General features: G+C 30.7%; 1 pseudogene; it reads right to left on the bottom strand.

The window, feature by feature from the left end:
* Positions 1 to 1081: 1081 nt before the first annotated feature.
* On the bottom strand, positions 1082 to 1242 carry LOC147825171 (U2 spliceosomal RNA; annotated as a pseudogene).
* Between the last annotated feature and the right edge of the window lie 8815 nt (positions 1243 to 10057).

Raw genomic sequence — 10057 nt, 5'->3', positions numbered from 1 at the left:
TTTGACCCCTGCCTAGGCAGGATTGGCACCTCGCCTCAGCCTGAAGTAGCCATAAAAAGACAGACTTTCACCACCAGTATCCTTTAAAGGAAAAAGGGATGAAATCTTAGAGGGAAAAAAGGAAAGAAGGGAAAGGAAAAAAATATGAGAAAAGGAAAAAGTGGAAACAAAGCCTTTGTAAATAGGGAGGGGAAGAGGGGTTGAAGGGAGGGCAGGGAATGGGGAAAAAATAAGAACCAAGATACATCATGTAAAGGTATGTATAATGCATAATAGCTAGAAATGAGACAAAGAAAATCATATTTGTAAAATTCGGTGTCCAGACATGAAAGTTTTTCTTTTTCTCTTCCAAGAAATTTATTCCAAATATTTCCTAAAGGTCTTCAAAATACAATGAGCCTGAAAATTGGTGGGCCCATGCCTTTCACCCATAAATTGTTCTTCCTCTCGCACGTCTTCATCCTCAAAATGGTAATGCTATTAAGTGGGCAGCATGTTTCTAAACTTCAACCACCTGTATTTGTATTTGAATCCAGCCCCCAAGACCACATAAGAAAAAAAAAACAAAACTCAAACCTGAGTGTGTCTTTCTCTGGAGGCCCTCCCTCTTGGTCTGTGATCTTTAGTTAAAATTCTACCTAAGGAACATCGTTATGCCTCTCACAGATGTTTCTGGAAAATTTCTAGGCTCATAATCAGGAGCAGAAGTCAGAACCTGCAACCTGAACCATTTTTTCACCCTGGCTGTGTAAGTTGAACCCCTCTGGTGACAGCAGTATACAAGTTTTGAATTTGGAGCATGTCAAATTACAAATTTTAGGGTTAGCAATTATCAACCTGTAGAAGAAAAAATGGATAAAAATTTAATTTTAGGATAAAATGGGTTAATTTAGGCAAACAGTCAAAGGAAAAATTGAGAAAGGAATAGACTTTTTTTTTTTTTACTGTGAACTTTCTATTGTAGTTGAGAAATATTTTCACTCAAGGGTGAAAATCTGAGGCATGTTTCTACTTTCCACATAAGACTCAGTCCCTCTTTATCTAACACAGGCGTCTCTTAAGACTGCATGTGACTTAAAGGGATATGGACACACAGATATTAATGTAAATAGCATGACAGAAGGAAAACTAAGAAGTTATGTGTCTCTTCACATTCTAAAAAACCTAGATGTTTTATTAGACTTATTAAACTGATAAGAAGAGATACTACACTTGATCTTAGCCAAAAGGCTGAGAAGCGATTCCTTAGACTTATTGAGGGATCATTTTATATTATATTATATTTTGTAATAAAAGGAATTATCAAGAGGATTTTGATTTAATGCTTTTTTTTTTTTGCAGGCCTTTGCATTGAATTCTGTCTCCAGTCCTTTTTCCAATTTTGTTTTTATGATTTTGAGACAGGATCAATCTCTTTGAGCCATTTAGTTCCCCAGCTGGGCTAAAACATGTAGTTCCTTTGCCTCACACTCCCAGGTTACTGGAATCACAGGCATGCACCACCTTGCCTGTTATTATTCGCATGTAAAGAACCTAAGCAATGCTCATGCTCGAACTATGGCATATGTGTAGTAAGAATAAACACCTAGAGAGAATATTCCCTCTGTTTAAATTTATATAAAACTGTTTAGAGATTTTAAATCAGTGTGAGACTAGGTTTAACAGCTATTAGCAGTATATTAACACAGGAGATATACACATCGATAACTGACACATGAAAAAGTGTGTTTAAATTCATTATTTATTTGAAAAAAATCTAATTAAAAGAAAAAATTTTAAAAAATCTTTTTTTGTTTCTAATTCTGTAAATGGTCTTATCACACTGGCCACAATTTATTAGCTTGGGGTTTACTGATGGAGAAAACATAAATCTCAAAAAGTTTAGACTTTGAACGAAAAACATTTAATCCTCATTTTCACAGATTTCTGAGTCTTAAAAATGTTAAATTAAAAACTCTGGCAGTCATATTCTTAGCCAGGTGGATAAAATTGGAATTCATTGTAACAGAAAGTTTAATACTATGCAAAGAATATCTGAGATGCCAGCCTGACGAGAGCTCCGATATTTAGCTGGGTGGTTCCATACTTCTCAGAGGCTCTAATGCAGCTTGCTTGTCTAACCTTACTTTGGGTTCTATAATCCAAATCTTTCTCCTTTTGACTTAGCTGTATTAGTTGAGTTTTCCATATTCAAAAGAAAGAACTTTCAATAATCACTTATTGGAAATAACTCATTAAAATTATAGAAAAATATAATAGCATAAAATTACAATAATTTACCAACTCAAAAGATTATTATGAAATGCTATATATTAGTTTGCTAAATTAGTTGGATAAATTATTGTAAAATTTACTTGTATATAAAAGCATACAAATTAAAGATGATAATTTATTGATTTTTCTTCATGGAATGAAATATAATAATTATGTTCAATATGTACTTCTGGGTATACTATTTTCTTTAATATTCATAAAAATGTTGAAATATAAGGAATTGAAGAATGAAATTGTTTAGTTGTGGTCATTTAAGGGGTATTATTCTATTGCACAAAATGTTAGGCAGCCTAGAATAATAAAAAAGAGACCTATTATTCATATGTCACAATTTCATTTACAATAGTTGAGAGAAGGAAACTATCTCTGAGAAAATTATAAGTATTGTTGTTCCATATATGTGTTGAAAAGTGAGTTTCTAAGAGACAAGCAACAGATATATATTCTTGGAAAATGAAAAGATCTTAAATTTATTTTTCATGAGAGACTAGCTTGCCAATGTAAATTCAATAATAACATCAGGAAAAAAATACAGACTTCCATGAGATATCATACTTCTATATAGCTTCTTCAATAATGACTACATATGTTACTCTGAAGAATACAAGAACATAACCAGATATAAACTTGCTTAAGAAGATTTCAAGTGATTGTTATCATCTTCCACAAGTATAAGAAAATCTAATTCATATTCATAAGAAAAGATTAACTTTGAGTGACTGTATTGGTAAATTTTCCAAAAAAATTTTACATCTCAATTTACTAAAAATCCTAGCCTACAATGAATATCAGGATGATTATTTAAATATTTATTATTTAATTTATATTTCTATCAGAATACTCAGAACTGACTGATTGATATATATATAATATATATATCATATACCAGTATAACAAATATACATATATATAGATAGATAGATGATGTATTACTTACAGTGTTTTAGGGGGCTGTCACAGGCCTCATGCCTCTCAAGTTGTACCATATGATTTTTTGCTCATTTTTTATTTACTGATCAAATGAAATTAGATTCTTTTTTGCTTTAACATTCCTTAGACATGTCTTGCTTTGTATGACATCATTCTTTTTCAATATATTCTTGATTTCGCTTTCATAATTTCCAAAATTTCTTTAACTTTATATTTCATTATGTCTTGAAAGATAATCTATACCTGTGAGCTCAGTTTTTAACAGTTTCTTCAATTTCATTTCAAAATTAACTGCTATGATACATAAGTAAATTAATAAATTTTGATACAATGGTCATAGATTTCCTTTCAAAGGTAAAAATCCTGATTCATATTTTCCAAGTTTAATATATAAATAAAACTCTTTGCTGAATGTTTTCTTGCCTTGGAGGATTCATAAAAATATCATCGTAGTGTCCACATGTACAGTTATTTCTTCCATGCCTGCTGAGTGAGGCTGTTTTTGTCTATCTGATTCTGAGATGCACCATGGAGTTTTCATGATACCACTTTCAACCGAAGATCAGGAGGGTGAGCTGACTGGAAATGACTTTGGTGAGCAACTTTGGTGAGCTGCACCATCCTAGCATGTCAAGTTTTGTGCTCTGTACCAAACACATTTGTGCTCTTTTGAGTAAATACAAGGCAGTCTTTAATTCAGTTGCTGAAAATGTGAACTTTGCCTTCACTATAAATAAGACACTTAGGGACACTATTATTTTGTATATTTTACTCAAAAAAGTAGAATGTTTTCCCCTGCTTTGAATACATTAAACTAAGAGACAAGAAGAATATAAATTACTAGGAATTTGTGATATTTCAAACCCTCTTTGTTTTACAACCAACAAGCCCGAGAATTTGTTAGAATTACTCATTAAAGCTGCATTAGCAGAAATACGTAAAAGAGGACTGTTTAACTTGAAACATGTGAAAGTGTTTTCTTTTTTAATAGAAATTTATTTCCAACTAATCAATATGCACAGTATTCAGTCTGTGCTCTGCTTAATATAATGCATAATAAAATAACCTATAAAATAGAAGTCATTTTACTCTTCATTGGAAAGAAAGCTGAACTAAACTTTGAGGGGAATCATGGATATGCTATCAGAATATAGCTTAAGCTAAATGAGATAGAGAGAAACAAAAGTAGCTAAATAGGATAAAAAAATTTTCTTGCTAAAAACCCATGATAATAAGATTTTACATATTTCCTGTGCCCAAGTATCTTTTCTTCATGTTACTCCATTTCTGGGATAGTGCCCTGATCAGTAGGTCTGAAGATATTTCATGACCATAATCCTGCTAACAGAAAAAGGGGGAAAAAAAGCAGGAATTTTGCCTCTGTAATTTAAAAATACATTAGCTGAAAATATAAGGTAGACTCTAACCTTGGGCTTTTCTAACTTTCAATACATATTAAATTCACAGTCTATGCAGGTTGTTAGATAAAAGGTTAACAAAGATTGAGATTCCAAGAAATAGAAAAAGAAATTTTGATATATTTGTCTGACTCTCAGAAATATGAACCTAAAATGCCGCTGTATCTTCCTTCACAGCAGAACTTTTATAGTCTGAACAGAATATTTGATACTGATTAAGGGACTTGTAAGTCACTTGTTTGAGCTAAGTACTTTGGAAGAAGATGTCAGTCTTTTTATGCCTTATCTCTATTAGTCCCCCAACTCAAATAAATTTTCAGCTTGTCTTAGATGGACAACTATAAAATCTGAATGCCAGTAGAATTTTCATACAAAAGAAGTGCAATATTTTTGTTATTTTTATTGTATGAGAAATAAGGAATCTTATGTGGAAACCAAAACTCATGTCACTGGACCTAGGGCAAAAAATTGTAACTTTTTATTTGATTTCACAAACTGATGGAATTCATTCATTTAGTGATAAATCCAAATTTCATGTGCTAGCTCATTCTGGAAAGAGTAGGTTTCAGGTTTTTGTCAGGTTGTTGATTAACATCTAAATTTAATTTTAGACCCCTCCCCAAGCTAATTCAAGACAAAATACAAAATATTCATTAATAAAATATAAAAAAGAATAAAGTGCTAAGAAGATAGAAAAATCAGATCAGATTTAAAGTTCTCTACTCAATCACCAATCCTTCCTTATGTCTAATGAAAGGATTCAGAGAAGACTAAATGAACCATCTGTGGCATAGATGCTAAAGAGTACCAGCATCTCTAAAATGTGCTTGTGGGACAGTAGTGTGTAAGGGTGGTATGAAGAAAGGAGATGGGAGATTTTGTCACTGAAATGGGCTCCCTAACTTCAGGGGAATTGGTGGGACTCCAGATTGTCAGACAGAGAGTGGCAGCAATTAATTGCCAAAAGCAAAAAGAATGTAATAAAATAATCTACATTTAAGCTATGTTCAGAATAATTAGCAAATAAGCATTTTGTTTATTTTAGATTATTAAAGAATTTCTAAGACTTAATACCATTTATCTTAATTTATATTTTCTAAAATCCAAAACTGATGGGCTGGGAGTTTAGCTCAGTGGTTCTGCTGCCTGGCCAGCAAGTGTAAGGACCTGATCCCTGGTACCCCCTCAAAAAAAAAAACTCAAAACTGAGATAAAAACTTAGGTGCTATTTTTTTTTTTTTTAATCAGGGAATGCAATTCTAGGGAAGGAAAATTAAAGGAAAGAACACAAAATGAAGATGTCCCTTTTGCCACTTTCACTCCATATTTTTCTGGAGATATAAACAAGTATAATTACGAAGGTAAAGAAGAAATATTATAAGGATTAGGAGGGGCAGGGGAAAGGAAAGAAGGGAAAAGAAAAATGCTGAGAAATGGAAAAAATGGAAATAAAGTCTTTGTAAATAGGAAGGGTGGAGGGCGTGAAGGGAAGGCTAGGAATGGGGAAAAAATAAGAACCAAGATGCATTATGTAAAGGTACAATTCCCAATGAGAAATGTAATTGTGTTGTATACCTACAATGTACCAATAAAAGAATTTAATTAAGAAAAAATAATAATGTCTCAACCAGACCCAGGGCATCTGAATGTTCCACTGTCTCTCAGTAGTGCCACCCAGGGGACAAAGCTTTAACATACCAGCACTTAAGGAACTTTCAAGATTGCAAATTATAGCAGTAAACAAAATCAAGAGGATTTTTTTTTAATTGCTTCCTAGACTTTTGACTAAAATCAACTGAGGAGGTTTTTTTTTGCTTTTTTTTTTAATCAGTATAAGCTAAATGTATCTAATGTACCCAACAAGTTTTTCATTAATGTGTTAGAGTATGTAATTAACCATTCAAAAACTGAAACCCAATACAAGTATAAAGCAAATCACACTTTCTGTAGTTTGAAAAAATACTAATTTCTTATTTGTCTTGGAAGTAACATAGTAATTTTATCCAAAGTAATAAAGTTATATATTTGTTAAAAATAATGGCTTCAAACTTACAAGTAAAAAAAAATACAGCTGTAAATATGTGATAATAAAATAATTCAAGAAATAAAAAATAAATATAATATTTAGTCCACATAAAATTTAAATATTTTAAAATTAAATATAATACTTATTTGGCCATAATCCTTTTATAAATTGTTTTGTAGAATATGCCATCACAAAGAAATCTGAAAAACTTCTGGAGGACAATTAAGCCTAGAAGACAATTTCTCAAAATTTAGCAATAGCATTCAAAACTTTAGATTCAGTTAATTTACCTACAGAATTTTAAATTTTGAACCTAAGGAATAATATGAGACATATACAATGATTTTTGTTTACATTTAACTTTATAATATGGTTAAAAATTGTGAAAAGATAAAAAAATAAAATTTAAAAATAAAAATGAGTTAAATAATTGTATATCAATATAGCAGAATAATTTGCAGCTTAAAAATAACTGATGACCTGGAAATTGCTTATAGCTTATTGTAAAATTTCAAACTCATCAAGGACTCTCCCAATAGTGTGGTACAAAATATATTGACTACTTTCATCCATTTGTTGTGTCTGGGTCAATGTATAGACTGAGGAATGCAAGAAGTAAGGTAAAAACCAAGGAAGGAAGAAAGGGAGTGAGAAGAGGACATAGGATGGAAGAAAAAAGGAAGACTTGTTAAATATGTGTCAGACTAGAAAAGTAGAGATGGGTTAAAATTTTGCTTCATTATATTTGAATATAGTATCTACAATGTGTCAAATCACTTTAAAATATAAATACAAAAGAAATATTTGCCTCTGCCATACTCGTTTAATTTTTTAGCAGTGCCGTTCTTCATTACGCTTTTTGTTTCGTTTCTTTTGTATTGCCGTGTACTTGACTGCAGGCCATTGCAAAGGAAAAAATATTTTTGAAAAAGAGTTTCAATTCAAATACTTTACATAGCACCTGGAAAACACTAAAACATTTATTACTTGTGATGATAGTGATAGATAATATTATAATGTAAAATTGAAATAGATCATTTTATATTTCTAATGGGGCAAATTTTTCTAATCAAAATATTAATACATCATTTCTTATGACTTACATGGATCAGATTTGTTAAAATGTTAATTATGCCTTAAAATTTATCTAAGGAAGAGTCTTTGTAAGTACAAGCATGCTGCTAGACTTCATATTTGGCCCACAAGTTTGTTCAGCAATCTTTGTGCACACTTGGTTACTGATATTGGTGTGCTGTTTCGTGAGCACTCAGTGAAAACAAGCCACCTCTAGAGCATTTTGGATTTTGTGTTTAACAATCTGCATTGTTTAGTTTGTATTTGTTCTTGTAAATATCTTTGATTATGTAAAGTCTGCACAGGTAATACCACTGAAATTTTCACAAAGCACCAAATGATGAGCACAATTTTAGAAGTTAAATACATGTTCTAAGAGAGTCCAAGAGTTTCTGAAGGGAAAATTCAAGAAAAAAATAGTGATGATAAACTGTCTACTAGATGTTCATTTAGATCTAATGATTCTATAAATTCATAAACATTGATTTCTAATAGTATTTCACCAAGTGAAAAGATTTGAGAAGCAGATCAGAGATAGTTCATAATTACAGAGTTAGGAATAAAATGGTGGATAACACCCTATAATATCTATGCAAAAATATCTTGATGTAACACTTCATGAGAATAATTTTAGAATTCTCAGAAGGGTTTGAAAGTACTTTCTGGTTTATTTTTAGTTCATGGCCATGTTTTTCATTGCTAGTATATAATTAGGAAATTTTGTCAGTTTTCACCGGGATTAAGAGCATTTTGCAAAAAAGAAAAGAAAGGAAAGAAAGAGAAAGAGAAACCTTTTTCCCATGTCTGAGGAACCTCTGTTATTAACTTGCAGTTGTCTGTATTATTTTGCATATAAAGTATATTCCATAAAATATATGAAGAAAATAAATTATTCAAACAGTCAGAATATTTGAGAATTCCACAAGTATTTTTCTCAGTTTTAATAATGTTAACTTCATAGTTTAATCTAAAATTCCTTTTGCAGAAGTAGAACTAACTTCAAAATACAGACTGAAATTTGTGGCATTTGACAGTCCCATCATTTCAAAATGGTTGTTTTATGATGTGCCTACATTTAATAATAGTTCTTTAGAAGCTCATAACCCTTTTGTGATTTACTGTGGTTAACCCTCACACCACATGTGCATGATATTAATTAAGAACCATGGAGAGAATGTTATAAAAATGAAGAATTTTCTGTGTCATGAAGCTAAGAAAAGGCACTGGTTAAGTTCTTTGTTCAGTAAAGTTGGTGATGCTCCAGAAACTTGTCCCAAAGCCAGTGTTTTATATCCTCATAGCCTGAAGCAGGTGAGCAACAGCCAGATAAAACTTGCAAGTTCAATAGTCAGCTTAGATATATAATCACACATTTCTGTCTTCTTGAATTAATATGTTTAGAGCTCTGAATGTGGTTTGTGCATCCTTTGAAGCCCAATATTGAAGTAAGTAGCATAGTCCTAGCAAGATGTCATGATATCGTTAATCTAACAAGTAGTCCATTAGTATCACTTTGAATTAACACAGTTCTTATATTTCTCATGGATTTAACCACACTAATTTATAGATGGATTTATAATTGGATCAAATGTTTATTTACCTAAATCACAGAAAGCATTCATATGAGATTTTTATAAATAAACATATGTTTCTGCACCTTAAATTCAACAAAATGATCTTCATAAGATAGATCATTATCTACAATGAAGTAACAGGTTTAAAAATTATAGCATCCTATTATTTAAAAAATATAAAAATGAAATAGAAAGTTATTTAGAAGAAATCACATTCAATGAAGTTATGGTATTTACTAGTACCCATACAAATTTTATATTATTCTGAGCCTTTAACGTATTAACCTCTTAAAGTGGACCATTGTTCCATATCTTCTTTGTCACTTTAAAAAATTTCAAAACTAAAACATAATTTTTATAACAATTCAGATAATTCTCTATAAACACAGAAATAGTTTCTCTGTACTTTCTTTCAACTTTCTATGTCTGTCAAGGTTAACAGTTATCAGTTGTCCACCTTTATGTGTGCATTAAGAAGTCCATTTATTTAACATATTTAAAGAGAAAAAAAGAAACAAGATTTACTTTTAACAAAAATGTATTCAAAGTATATAGAATACAAAAAGCATTTGCATTAATATAACTAACTTTTTAATTGTAATATAAACATGGGTAATAATTTATAATTAATAGCATTTTTATTGGTTTACAGGGACTTTATTGCAACAGTATTGAAAATAACTATGTATTTGTGTCTGAGTACATATTAATGATTATTATTTTTGTTAGCTTCCATAATTTATATTGACCAGATAGAAATT

Source organism: Heterocephalus glaber, unplaced genomic scaffold (assembly GCF_053883595.1).
Source record: "Heterocephalus glaber isolate CG9 unplaced genomic scaffold, H.glaber_assembly_v1.0 deba00001509, whole genome shotgun sequence".
Classification (NCBI taxonomy): Eukaryota; Metazoa; Chordata; class Mammalia; order Rodentia; family Bathyergidae; genus Heterocephalus; species Heterocephalus glaber.
Note: the sequence above shows the minus strand (reverse complement) of the source record. Positions and strands in the feature narration are given on the sequence as shown.